This window comes from Mobula birostris, chromosome 1 (assembly GCF_030028105.1).
Source record: "Mobula birostris isolate sMobBir1 chromosome 1, sMobBir1.hap1, whole genome shotgun sequence".
NCBI lineage: Eukaryota > Metazoa > Chordata > Chondrichthyes > Myliobatiformes > Myliobatidae > Mobula > Mobula birostris.
Window position 1 is genome coordinate 63,363,111 of NC_092370.1, and position 14,740 is coordinate 63,377,850.

Genomic DNA, 14,740 nt, shown 5'->3' on the forward strand with positions numbered 1-14,740 from the left:
ACCCACTTAGTGGGGGAATGCATCAAGCAATTGGCTTTGGATTAAATTATACAAATATCTAAAAATGCATGCTAAATTTTTACTGGATTGCTATCAAACAATATTACAAATGTTATAATATGCTGGGCACTGCTTCATTTTCATTGACAAAAATATTCTCAATCCTCGTTGAACTAATTTTGGAAGGTTTCATCATTTTCTTTCTGTCACACAATTTTCCTAATCCCACATATTTGCCAACTTCGATAATTTGTTTGCAAAAGTAATACATAGCTGATTTGATGAATATGTCAGCTATCAGCTATCAAATTAAAAGACTAGATATATTTATATGAAATCTCTGCAAATTATAACTGGTAATGAAGTTTTGACACCAATATTTAAAATATATTTTCCAATTAAATTATTTTAATTACAGTAATTGCTTTAATTACAAACTCAGAATTTTCACAGACTATAAATGAAAACTGAAAATCTATAGTTTTCCAATTTACTTAACTACTTTTTGGAGAGAAATTGATTTTACCTGTTTTTAGTCGACTAAACATATGCATACATCCAAATGCCAAGTTGTCCAAAATTATTTAAAAATAGCATGGTGGTGGTATGTACTGTGACGAGAATACACATAGATGTTAGCTGTCCTGTGAGATCAGCAGTTGGTCTGCCACCTGTCCTCAGTGGAAGGAGAGATAAGGAACAATGAAGCAGCATCTGAAGGTGTGTAATGAAGGGACGGGAGAGAGAGCTGTCTAGAGCGGCCCCCCCTTTGAACCCTGAACTGTTTGAAGTGATGGACAGGCGATCTGGAGATGTGTAATGAAGGGACGGGAGAGAGAGCTGTCTGGAGCGGCTCCCCCTTTGAACCCTGAACTGCTTGAAGTGATGGACAGGCGATACCCCAGCAGGGGGATAAAAAGGGACAGGTTCGCTAAGGCAGGACACACACACGACACCCGAGGTAACGAGACCCTGGAAGCAGTGCGCCTCTCACGAGTCGGTGGGAAGTACCGGACCTTAAATGCACAGGGTGGAAAGGTACGACCAGCGGGAACCCGGTGTGTGTCCGCCCTCGCTTGGGTGCCAGGTTCACTGCAGAGGATCGACCGCATCTGGAGGAGGGGTCACAGTCGGTGACCTCAGGTGACATCATAAAGGACCCGCCCAAAAGCTGCTTGTGTGCAATATCGCCGGTCTGTGAATGGAAGCCGTTTCTGAATGATCAGTCGTTCTCTCTCTCCCTCCCCCCCACGTTGACCATCGCCATGGCAACGATTACTGCGAACTGAACTATTAAATCGAACTGGACTTTTGTGTCACTTTGAAATTGGTCATTTACCCCTAGACAATGATAGAGCTTGATTGATGCTGTTATCTTAATCTTGTGCACATGTGTGTTTATCATTGCTGAACTGTTGCATTTATTATCCTTTCGATTACTGTGTTGCTTGTTTCTTTAATAAAACTTTCTTAGTTCTAGTAATCCAGACTCTAACTGAGTGATCCATTTCTGCTGGTTTGGCAACCCAGTTACGGGGTACGTAACAGTACACAGAATTATATGCTGAAACAGAACTAATGGGACTTACTTGAAGATCTCCCAGATGTGCCTTTTCCATGATGATTACTGGCAAGTACATCAGAACTGTCTTCATGACAGGTGTTTCAAAGGCTGCTGTGGACATGAAGGAAAACATAGAGTAGAAGGAAGAAGGCAGATTTCTGCATATGTGGATAAGCTCCACATGATGTATATACTGATCAATTCCCATTCAATTTCAGCCACAATGAGGTGTAGGATCTTAACATATTGGTCTGATATAGATTGCCATAATTGATAGAATAACCAGGAATGATGTTTCAAATATTCTGAATACAGAAGAGTGTGGGTATCAGACAGTGCATGCAGGTCACCAATATCAGAATGGAAATGCTGTAATTCATTTCTCATTAGCGATACGCTTTTATTATTTAGTAGTGTTCCACAAATAGCACTGGCTGCAACCACACTCCAGTTATGTCAGTGAGGGATTAAATGTGTGGCACATGACTTATGACACCGTTAGGAAAAAAGAAAATTTTCAGACTCATAAGGTGAATAACACATGAAAGTATCATGCCAATTTGTCAAATGGCTTGATTTCACCTGAAAACAATGACAGTCCAATCCAGAGTATATAAGTTCACTTTGGTGTTCTTAGTGGATCTAGTTTCTAAGCTAAGTCTAGATGATGGCTTAACTAAAAGAATAATATTTCATATCAATATGATGGCATTTATGCATTTTGTTGTTCTGTCAAAGTTCTATGTTAAAATTTTTAGTAGAAGTTCTCATCATCTTCCAAACATTGAGAGGACAATGTAGAAGAGATGATACAAAGAAAGATACTGCAATGTAGGTTTCTGACTCAGTTTTAAGATGAAACCCTTTACTGGAATTTAACAGCAATATTCAAATTTCAGAGTAGTCAAATATGAATTAGGTAGTCATTTCCTTTTGGAAACAAAAGAAACTGTGGATGCTGAAATCTTGATCAGAAAACAAACCGCTGGACAAACTCAAGGTCTGAATCAGCATCAGTGGAGGTAAAGAGATGGTTGAAACTCTGCAACAGGAATAGTCTGTAGAGGGATGATTGTTGGTACAGAGAAGTGAGAGGAAGAGCTGAGACTGGGTTTTTACAACTTCCATTTTTTTCTGGTATCCTTGTATTCACATGTTCTCAGGATGTGAATAGCAGATTATTCATGAGAATAAAACAAATATTAGGATTGAACAAAAAAGATCTTCATATTAGTCATCTCTCATGCTGCTTAAATGTACATCTGAGCTCTAGCCTCACACAGACAAAATCACCCTTTCTACCAAATTAATCAGCAAAAAATTGTGATGCCTGGGTATAAATAAACAGGTTTTACACCCAGGTTGCAGGCATAAACTGAATGGAGAGTTTGCCAGTTTAGCATCGGCTGGCCTTTGCAATGCCTTCTTAGATATAAACCCCGTCACCAAACTTACTTTTTTTAACAACATCTAAAAGTAAAGCATTGTGAACATTATTTGTGTACGTGCTGAACAAAGATATCATCAACATTCTTCAATGTAAAGTGCTTTTGTTTCATTTTTTATCTGCAGTATTTATTAATGCTACTCTTAAACTGGAAACCATAAAGAATGCTTTGCTTCCTGAATAAGTTGACACAGCTAAATTTAACTGTGTTCTCTTACTTTAACAGTGCTTATTTGTTAGTTGATCCATGGCTGGAAGCCCAGATTATAATAATTATGCACATCTTTTCCTATTGTAAATTTCTTTATCAAAATCTGTTAATAGAATAAATACTGCTGGAACATTTGACAGAAAATATTTAGTAATATTTGAACTCAAATTTGCACAGTACTGAAGGACATGTTTGAATTTCATTTCATGTGCTTAGTAATTTATCCTAAGGTTTCTGCTTATTCAAAATAGATTATCCTAAAGTTTTTGCCTTGGCTGTGGAAGATTCTTTTCTCAGGATGTCTATGTTACTGCAAGCATTTGAACAAAGCATCAAAGAAAGTTAATGAAACTGATCAATCAAAATCAAGGGAAAATCTCTCTAATGATCAGAAATTTAAATTCCAAAACAAAAAAAATGTTTGTAGTTATCAGAAACTAATTAACACATCTTCATCAATGACTTTACTTCCATCATAAGAGTAGAATGTTTCCCCATGGTTGAACAATTGGCAAGGGATAATGACACTTAAAACACACAAATGTCAAGCAATGTTTATTTTAAACTATAAAGACTTCACTTTGATAATTGAAGATATTTGTAGTAAGCACAATGTTGTGATTGTGGGAGATTTTAATTTTCCACACATAGACTAGGAAGCACATAATGTAAAAGGGCTGGATGGTTTGGAGTTTGTAAGATGTGTGCTGGATAATTTTTTGCAGCAATACATAGAGGTACCAACTAGAGAGGGGGCAGTGTTGGATCCCCTGTTAGGGAATGAGATAGGTCAGGTGACAAATGTTTGTGTTGGGGAGCACTTTGGGTCCAATGATCACAATGCTATTAGTTTCAATATAATTATGGAGAAGGATAGGTCTGGACCCAGGGTTGAGATTTTTGATTGGAGAAAGGCTAATTTTGAGGAGACGCGAAAGGATTTAGGAGGAGAGGATTGGGACAATTTGTTTTATGGGAAGAATGTAATAGAGAAATGGAGGTCATTTAAAGGTGAAATTCTGAGAGTACAGGATCTTTATGTTCTGGTTGAAAGGAAAGGTTAAAAGTTTGAGAGAGCCATGGTTTTCAAGGGATATTGGAAACTTGGTTGGGAAAAAAAGAGATATCTACAATAAATATAGGCAGCATGGAGTAAATGAGGTGCCCAAGGAATATAAAAGATGTTAAAAGAATCTTAAGAAAGAAATTAGAAAAGCAAAAAGAAGATATGAGGTTGCTTTGGCAAGTAAGGTGAAAATAAATCCCAAGGGCTTCTACCGTTATATTAATAGCAAAAGAATAAGGAGGGATAAAATTGGTCCCTTACGGAATCAGAGTGGGCAGCTATGTGTGGAGCCAAAAGAGATGGGGGAAATTCTGAACTCTTTCTTTTCTTCAGTACTGCACGCTGTCGGAGCAGTGCTACCAGGATAATCAAGGACACGACCCACCCAGCCAACACACTTTTCGTCCCTCTTCCCTCCGGGAGAAGGCTCAGGAGCTCGAAGTCTCGTACGGCCAGATTTGGGAACAGCTTCTTTCCAACTGTAATAAGACTGCTGAACAGATCCTGACCCGGATCTGGGCCGTACCCTCCAAATATCCGGACCTGCATCTCGGTTTTTTTTGCAATACCTTACTTTTCATTTTTCTATTTTCTATTTATGATTTATAATTTAAATTTTTAATATTTATTATCAATTTGTAATCCAGGGAGCGGGAAGCGCAGAATGAAATATCACTGTGATGGTTGTACGTTCTAGTATCAATTGTTTGGTGACAATAAAGTATAAAATATAAAGTATTCACTAAGGAGAAGAATATTGAATTGTGTAAGGTAAGGGAAATAGGTAGGGAAGTTATGGAAACTATGATGATTAAAGAAGAGGAAGTACTGGAGCTTTTAAGGAATATAAAAGTGGATAAGTCTCCGGGTCCTGACAGGATATTCCCTAGGATCTTGAGGGAAGTTCGTGTGGAAATAGCAGGGGCTCTGGCTGAAATATTTCAAGTGTCATTAGAAACGGCGATGGTGCCGGAGGATTGGCGTATGGCTCATGTTGTTCCATTGTTTAAAAAGGGTTCTAAGAGTAAACCTAGCAATTATCGGCCTGTAAATTTGACATCAGTGGTGGGTAAATTAATGGAAAGTATTCTTAGAGATGGTATATATAATTATCTGGATAGACAGGGTTTGATTAGGAACAGTCAACATGGATCTGTGCGTGGAAGGTCATGTTTGACAAATCTTATTGAATTTTTTGAAGAGGTTACGAGGAAAGTTGATGAAGGTAAAGCAGTGGATGTTGTCTATATGGACTTCAGTAAGGCCTTTGACAAGGTCCTACACCGAAGGTTGGTTAGTTAGGTTCAATCGTTAGGTATTAATATTGAAGTAGTAAAATGGATTCAACAGTGGCTGGGTGGGAGACGCAAGAGATAGTGGTGGATAACTGTTCATCAGATTGGAGGCCAGTGACTAGTGGTGTGCCTCAGGGATCTGTACTGGGGCCAATGTTATTTGTCATATACAATAATGATCTGAATGATAGGGTGGTAAATTGCATGAGTAAGTATGCAGATGATACTAAGATAGGTGGCATTGTGGATAATGAAGTAGGTTTTCAAAGCTTGCAGAGAGATTTAGGCCAGTTAGAAGAGTGGGCTGAAAGACAGCAGATGGAGTTTAATGCTGATTAATGTGAGGTGCTACATTTTGGTAGGACTAATCAAAATATGACAAAGTGGTAAATGGTAGGGCATTGAAGAATGTAGTAGAACAGAGGGATCTAGGAATAATGGTGCATTATTCCTGAAGGTAGAATCTCATGTGGATAGGGTGGTGAAGAAAGCTTTTGGTATGTTGGGGCCTTTATAAATCAGAGCATTGGGTATAGGAGTTGGGATGTAATGTTAAAATTCTACAAGGCATTGGTAAGGCCAAATTTGGAGTATTGTGTACAGTTTTGCTCACCGAATTTTTGGAAAGTTGTCAACAAAATAGAGAGAGTACAGAGAAGATTTACTAGAATGTTACCTGGGTTTCATCACCTAAGTTACAAAGAAAGGTTGAACAAGTCGGGTCTTTATTCTTTGGAACGTAGAAGGTTGAGGGGGTACTTGATAGAGGTATTTAAAATTATGAGGGGGATCGATAGAGTTGACGTGGATAGGCTTTTTCCATTGAGAGTGGGGGAGATTCAAACAAGAGGACATGAGTTGAGAGTTAAAGGGCAAAAGTTGAGGGGTAACATGAGGGGGAACTTCTTTACTCAGAAAGTGGTAGCTGTGTGGAACGCACTTCCAGCAGAAGTGGTTGAGGCAGGTTCGATGTTGTCGTTTAAAGTTAAATTGGACAGCTATATGGACAGGAAAGGAATGGAGGGTTATGGGCTGAGTGCAGATCAGTGAGACTAGGTGAGAGTAAGAATTTGGCACGGACTAGAAGGGTCGAGATGGCCTATTTCCGTGCTGTAATTGTGATATGGCTATATGGTTATATAATTATTAAATTTTAAATGGATCAGGATAGTATATGGTGACATATATGTACTTTGAGAACAAATTTACTTAGAATTATTAATGCCATGAGCGCAGCTATCAGAATCTTGGAGGACCTAACATTAATCCAAAGGTTAACTGTGTCAGCCACATAAATATTGCTTTAGTGATTCACCTCCTGACCTCCCAAAGCTCTTACACCATCTACAAGGCGTAAATATGGAGCATGATGGAATAGTGTCCATTGCCTGGAAGCATGCAGTTCTAATAACATGCATGGACTCAAACCATCTGGGGTGGTGGGGGGGGGAACAGGTAAAAACAGATTCTTGATTGGCACAACATCAATCACACTGAAGACCTGTTTTTATGGTGCTTACCATAAAAAATTCAAAACCATTAACTACCAAGACTTGCTTAACAGCACTGCCAATCCCATGATCTTTTCTACGTAGATGAACAATGATGTCATTAAATAAAAATGCTACCTTCAAGTTCTCCCCAATGTCCCTTTTAAATCTCCAGCCCCTGATCTTAAACCTATGTCTTACCTCCCTGGGAAATACAATGTGCTTTCACTCTGTTCCTGTCTGTCATGAATTTATACCTCTATAAGTTCACGCCTCAATCTCCTACATTCCAGGAATTCAAGTCCTGGTTTATGAAACATCTTCTTGTAACTCAGTCCACAAGTCCAAGCAACATCCTAGTAAATCTTATCTGCACTTTTTCTAATTTAGTAATTGTTATATTTTGTAACTTCAAAACCTAAGAACTAATCAAAATAAAAACAAGGTGCCAGGAATAATGTGTCTAACTTTGTTTTCACTTTAAATGAGGCATGTACATATGACATGGTGGCATCCAGCTAACACTGAGTGCCTGGACACCCTTGTAGCACCTAGACCATAGCTTTCTGCAAGAGTGCAGGTGTACTCTAAAAATAAGCCTATTATAATGATAAAGCCCGTTGTGAGTTTTTATGGACTCTTCCTCCATCTCCATCTGTAGGCAGGCTTCAGCTAAGTCCACTTTGCTGAAGTTCAAAGTTCAAAGTTCAATGTAAATTTATTATCAAAGTACATAAATGTCAACATATACCCCCTCCAACCCAAGACTCATTTTCTTATGGGCATAAACCTATAGAATAATAACAAAAACAGAATCAATAAAAGACCGTCCAACTAGGGTGTTCAACCAGAGTGCAAAAGATAACAAACTATGCAAGTACAAAATAAGTAATAGTAACACATAAATAAACAATATATATATTGAGAACATGAGGCGAGGAATCCTTGGTTGTAGAAACATTTCAATGATGTGGCAAGTGAAGCTGGGAGTGAAATAATGCCCTTTGGTTCAGGAGCCTGATGGTCCTGAACTTGGTGGTGTTGATCCTGTACCTTCGTCCAGAGGGCAGCAGTGAGAAGAGAGCATGTCCTGGGTAGTGGGGTTCCCTGTTGACGGTTGCTGCTTTTCTGCTACAGTATTTCATGTAGATGAGCCCAATGGTTGGGAGAGCTTTACCCATGATAGACTGGGCCATATCCACTACATTTTGCAATATTTTTTGTTCAAGGGCATTGGTGCTTCCATACCAGGCTGTGATGCAGCCAGTCAATATACTCTCCACTATGCATCTGTAGAAGTTTGTCAAAGTTTTAGATGTTATGCCAAATCTCCAAAAACCCCTAAGGAAGTAGAGGTGCTGCCGTTCTTTCTTCATAATTGCACTTAAGTGCTGGGCTCAAGAAAAGTTCTCTGAAATAATAACACCTTGGAATTAAAGTGTTTTCTTCCAGAGGAGTTTGCAAAGGTATCCCCTATCCTGGACAGAGGGTATTGGTCTACTTTCCATACTGTGTTGATGGAGATCATAAGGTCATCACAGATCCTGATGCACCCATTCTTTATGGCTACTGGGACAACTAGCATTACCCATTGGCTCCACTAAACCTTGGAAAAAATTCCTTCAACCTCCATGTAATCTAGTTGTCTGGCTACTTTCATATCTTTGACTTTTCCAATGCCATCCTTGAACACTGCTGTGACATCATCCAATACTTAATCTGCTTTCAGTTCACATAATTGCAGGGGATGTATATGCATATGGTGGATGGCTCTCCATTCAAATTGCATGTTGCCTCAACCAGACACAATCCCACAATGCTGACCCTCCTGTTTTTACCACATACAAGCCCAGTATAGCTTGTTGGTTGTTGTATTTCACTGTTATGAGTGTCATTCCCACAGCAGTTATCTCTTCTCCAATATAAGCCATTGTTGGATATTTACAAGCTTCAGTTCAATATGTTAAGTACCATTCAAACTCATTTTCTGGAATGACTGAAACAGTTGAACCAGTGTTCAATTCCATTTTAATTAATTTGTCATTCATTTCTAGTGTAAGCCATATTGCTTGTCTGTTGTTATTTTTCACATTTAAACTCCAAGGCTACTCAGTTCTGCGTCACTCTCATCATTATCAGATTTTTCAATAACATTATGCAAATTGATGCTCCTTTAAATGTAGGTTATGGTTCAATTGTGAATGCTTTCTTGTAAGATTCCACAAGCTAAACAATCTCTCAGTGGTTCATTTAGCCCATAACGAAACTGACAATGCTCAGGCAACTTCTTCAATTCATCCATGTTCACTGAAACGGACTCCCCTTCCTTTTCATTTTGCTTACGAAACCTAAATGCATCCTGCAATCAACAATGCTTTCAGTTCCAAATCTCCCTGCATTATTTTCACGATATCAGTGAAGGTCATTTCAGCTAGTTTGATTGGAACAGTCAATCGTTGAAGCAAACTGTATGCCTTTAAACCAGCCCTCAACTCTCAATGGCTATTTCATTTCCTTTAAAATACTGCTCAATTTGCTGAGTATATATATTTCAGTTATCCCTTATACAATCAAATGCATCTATCTTTCCAAAGTAGCTAGATATTTCTGCTTTTGTAACTTATTCTTATTATTACTCAGTACTGAGTTTATTAACCCATGAATTTTGTCTGTTTCCTGCCTTTTTATAAACTTGAACATCTCTTCTTGCAAAGAAAGTGTGTTTCACTTTTTTATAGCTCAAATGTCTCACTGTGCTTCAACAGGTAGGTTGTTGTCTCAGGTTCACTTTAAAACTCATCGCCACCGTTATGCTTTGTAATTCCAAAAGATAAAAGTAATAGAAATAAAAACACAGAGCCAAATATGACCTGTCTAACTTTGTTTTCACTTTGAGCAAAGTGTGCACATATGCCATGATGGCTTGATGACATATGTCATTCACATACAATTACATATAACCCATAATTAATTATTTGAATGAACAAAAATGCTTAATCAAACAAAATAGTTACAATATTAAATATCACTGAAATATTAAATACATAACAATGATATCTTTCCATGAACAGGATGAACAAAACTGTATACGACAATCCCACACTTATCAATGTCCAATATAACTGCAACATAATTTCCTAAATCCCACACTCATTGCCCTGCCTGATGAAGGCCAGAGTGTCAAAAGTCTCCTTTGCCATCACCTCTACCCGTGATGTCGTTTTCAGTAAGGAACTGCCCTTATCAGTTCCTACCCATTGGCTTCCGCAAATTTTCCTGTCTACCATTTAGCAACTTGAAATAGTTCAAATTCCTCATTGTCTTCTCAACTCACTGAAAAGCATAGAGTCATAGTGTTTATATGTTTCAAACTGCTCATCATTACTCATCTTACACAAAAATTTAAGAAAACCCTACAGATAAAGAATCTTACACTTAAGCTGGTTCAGGGAACTCTTGAGAAGGATAGGATGGGTTGAATTATAGGGAAGATACCCTGTTGAGAAATACATAGAACTCTTTGATTTCTTGACTTAATATGGAGGGCTATATTTAAGCTGAGCTGAGTGTTTTCCACCGAAACAAGACTGATTCTATTTGAATAAAGACATTTATACTATTCAATTATTCTGTATCAATTACTTTACTCGTCAGTACATAAGCAAAAAGCATCTTATATTGGAGTTTTTTCTTTGAAAATGGGCTTCTAATGCATAATGAAGGATAGAGTCTGATAATCTGACCTGCGACTGATGAATGCCAAAAGCCCTGCTCTCCAATTGCCTGTTGTTAGATTAGGTTTGGACTTAGTTTTAATTTTATATTTGAGCAGACATCTAATGTATGGCTCCTCTTAAGTGCCCAATTCATCTTAATGCATATGTACAAAAAGGTCAAGAATGATATACTTCGACAATTTTCCATTAATGAAAACTGAAGAATGATTTTGACTGAAATAGCATGAAAAGTACTGCAAATACTAAATCGGCAGACACAATTTGTGAAGAGGGAAACATTACATCAAAAGGACAGGCTGGTAGGCAGAGGAGGTGGTTTGGCTCTGTTGATAAAAAATGAAGTCAAATCCTTAGAAAGAGGTGACATAGGATTGGAAGGTGTAGAATCGTTGTGGGTAGAATTAAGGTAAAAAGACCTTAATGGGAGTTATATACAAGCCTCCAAACATTAGTCAGGATGTGAGCTACAAATTACAAGGAGAGACAGAAAATTGTGTATCAGCCAGACAGTAGTCATGGGGGATTTCAATATGCAGTTAGATTGGGGAAATCAGGGTGGTGCTGATTTTGGATCCAAGAGGGAATTTGTAGAATGCCCACTTGGTGACTTTTCAGAGTAGCACGTGGTTGAGCCCACTAGGAGATAATCTATTCTGGATTGGGTGCTGTGTAATGAACTGGTTCTGATTAGGGGCCCTAAGGTAAAGGAATCATTAGGAGGCACTGACCATACTATGATAGAATTCACTCTGTAATTAGAGAAGGGGAAGCTAAAGTCAGATGAATCAGTATTACAATGGAGATGGAGAATTACAGAGGCATGAGAGAGGAGCTAGCCAAAGTTGACTTGAAGGGGACACTAGCAGGGATGACAGCAGAGAAGCAAAGGCTGGAGTTTCTCGTAACAATTTGCAAGGCACAGATAAGATACATCCCAAAGAAGAAGTAGTATTCTAAAGGCAGAGTGATGCAACCGTGGCTGTCAAGGAAAATAAAAAAACACCATAAAAGCAAAAGAGAGGGCATATAATACAGCAAACATTACTGGGAAGTTAGAGGATTGGGAAACCATTAAAAATTAATAAATGTCAAGTAAAAAAGCCATAAGATGCCAATAAATGAAATATGAAGGTAAGTTATCCAATAATATCAAAGAAAAGGGTGTCCCCCGCTTTTCAAACATTTGATTTACGACACCTCGCTGTTACGAAAGATCTACATTAATTACTTGCTTTTGCCTTCAGAAGGTGTTTTCACTGTTACGAAAAAAGGCAGCGTGCGCCCTGAGCAGCCAAGCTCCTCCCCCGGAACTGCATTCTAGCCAGCATTGCTTAAGCACGTGCCTGTGAGCATCTGTGCTTTATCTCTATTTATTTTGAGCATCCGTTTGCAAGATGAGTTCTAAGGTATCGGAAAATCCTAAAAGAGCTCATAAGGGTGTTACACTTTGCGTAAAACTAGACATAATTAAGCGTTTCGATCGTGGTGAACGAAGTAAGGACAAAGTGAGTTTGGCTTGTGGACGCTGACGAAGATGATGTTGAAGAAGTTTTGGCATCCCATGACCAAGAACTGAAAGATGAAGAGCTGATGTAATTGGAAGAGGAAAGGATAACAATCGAAACCAAATGCAATAGCGAACAGACTGAAAGCGAAGTTGTCCAGGAACTGAACGTGAAGCAACTGCATGAGATTTTCACTGCAATGATTGCAGAAAAATAGGACTTTAATTTTAAAAGGGTACATAAGTTTAGGGCATATTTGCATTATGGTTTGAGTACTTACAAAGAACTGTCTGATAGAAAAATGTGCAAGGCTAAGCAGTCAAGCATACTGTCGTTTTTCAAGCCTTCTACATCAGCCACATCAGACGACGAACCTCGACCTTCGACAACAAGGCAGGCAGACATAAAAGAAGATGACCTGCATGCCCTGATGGAAACAGACAACGATGAGATCACACCCCAGTGGTCCCAACCTCCGGGCCATGGACCGATACATTGCCGCGAAGCATGCATGTGGTGCAGCGGTAGCCGGGATGTACCTAGCACATCTTTAAGAAAAAAAGCCAAAATAAACAAACTAATTAATTAGGTGCCAACTGGCACGTAAATGTCAGCCCAGATCAGAGGCGATTGCCGATTATGTCACCTCTGATCTGGGCTGACATTTAAGTGCCGGGCAGCAGCTAATTAATTAGTTTGTTTATTTCGGCTTTTTTCTTAAAGATGTGCTGGGTGCGTCCTGGCCACCGCTGCACCACTGCATGCTTCACGGATCGGTATCGGTTGGTGGCCCGGAGGATGGGGACCACTGCACCACCCCAACCTCTGACGACCCAGCCTAACACACCATCATCAGTGTGCTCGGCGCTGTCTTCCCGATTCCAGTAAGTGATATTACACTGTACATACAATATTTCTACTTTATGTAGGCTGTGTATTTTTATGCGTTATTTGGTATGATTTGGCAGCTTCATAGATTAAAGGTTACTGGAGAGAGTGTTTCTGCCGAGAGTGCTTGTGTGAGATTTTCGCTATGGTGGACAGTGCGGCAAAGATTGTAGAAAAGTATTCCTACTTTATATAGGCTGTGTATTTATCATATCATTCCTGCTTTTACTATATGTTACTGTTATTTTAGGTTTTATATGTTATTTGGCATGATTTGGTAGGTTATTTTTTGGGTCTGCGAATGCTCTTGAATTTTTCCCATATAAATAAATGGTAATTGCTTCTTCACTGTATGACATTCCGGCTTACGAACCATTTCATAGGAACGCTCTACCTTCAGGTGGCAGGGGAAACCTGTACTTGAAGTTTTTTTTCAGATATATAAGGAATAAAAGAGAGGTGACTGGAGATATCAGACTACTGGAAAATGATGCTGAACAGGTAGTAATGGGGGACAAGGAAATGGTGGATGAACTGAATAAGTATTTTGTACCATTCTTCACTGTGGGAGACTCTAGTAGTATCCTGGCAGTACGTGAATGTCAGGGGGCAGAAGTGAGCGCAGCTCTTATTACTGGGAAGAAGGTGCTTGTGAAGCTGAAAGGTCTGAAGGTAGATACCCAGACCAGATGGGCTACACCCCAGGTCTCTGAAAGAGGTAGCTCAAGGGATTATGGAGGTATTAGTAATGATCATTTTAGAATCACTAGATTCTGGCATGGTTCCGGAAGACTGAAAATTGCATGTGTCACTTCACACTCTTCCAGAAGGAAGGGAAGTAGAAGAAAGGAAATAATAGGCCAGTTAGCCTGACCTCAATGGTTGGAAAGATGTTGGATTCAGTTTTTAAGGACCAAGTTATGGGATACATGTAGAGACACGATGAAATAGACCAAAGGGAAAATCATACCTGAAAAATCTGTTGGAATTCTTTGAGGAAATAACCGAAGATATTCAGAAGGCCTTTGACAAGGTGCCACACAGGAGGCCGCTTACCAAGATAACAACCTATGGTATTCTAGGAAATGTACTAGCATAGATAGATAATTGGCTGAATGGCAGGAGGCAAAGAGTGGGAATAAAGGGGGCCTTTCCTGGTGTTGGGATAGTTATTTGTCAATGATTAGGATGAAGGAATTGATGACAAAGTGGCCAAGTCTGCGGATGATACAAAGATAGGTGAAGGGGAAGGTAGTGTTCAGAAAGCAGGGAGGCTGCGGAAGTACTCAGACAGGTCAGGAGAATGGCAAAGAAGTGGCAGATGCACTACAGTGTTGAGAAGTGTATGGTCATGTAATTTGGTAACAGAATGAAAATGTGGACTATCTTCATGGCCTCACTTGGAGCACTGGGGTCAGTTTTGGGCTCCGTATCTAAGAAAGGATGTGTTGTCATTGGAGGGGGTTCAAAGGAGGTTCATGAAAAAATTATTCTGGGAATAAAAGGCTTATCATTTGAGAAATATTTGATAGATCTG

At 39.1% G+C, this 14,740-nt stretch overlaps 1 long non-coding RNA gene across 1 annotated transcript in view; it reads right to left on the reverse strand.

Annotated features, from left to right (window-relative positions):
- Window positions 1–1,597: 1,597 nt before the first annotated feature.
- The window catches only part of LOC140199521 (uncharacterized), a 173,208-nt gene continuing 160,065 nt past the window's right edge, over window positions 1,598–14,740 (reverse strand). The window contains exon 3 of the long non-coding RNA XR_011886440.1: window positions 1,598–1,675. This is a non-coding gene — a long non-coding RNA (uncharacterized lncRNA). The remainder of the gene's footprint in view (window positions 1,676–14,740) is intronic.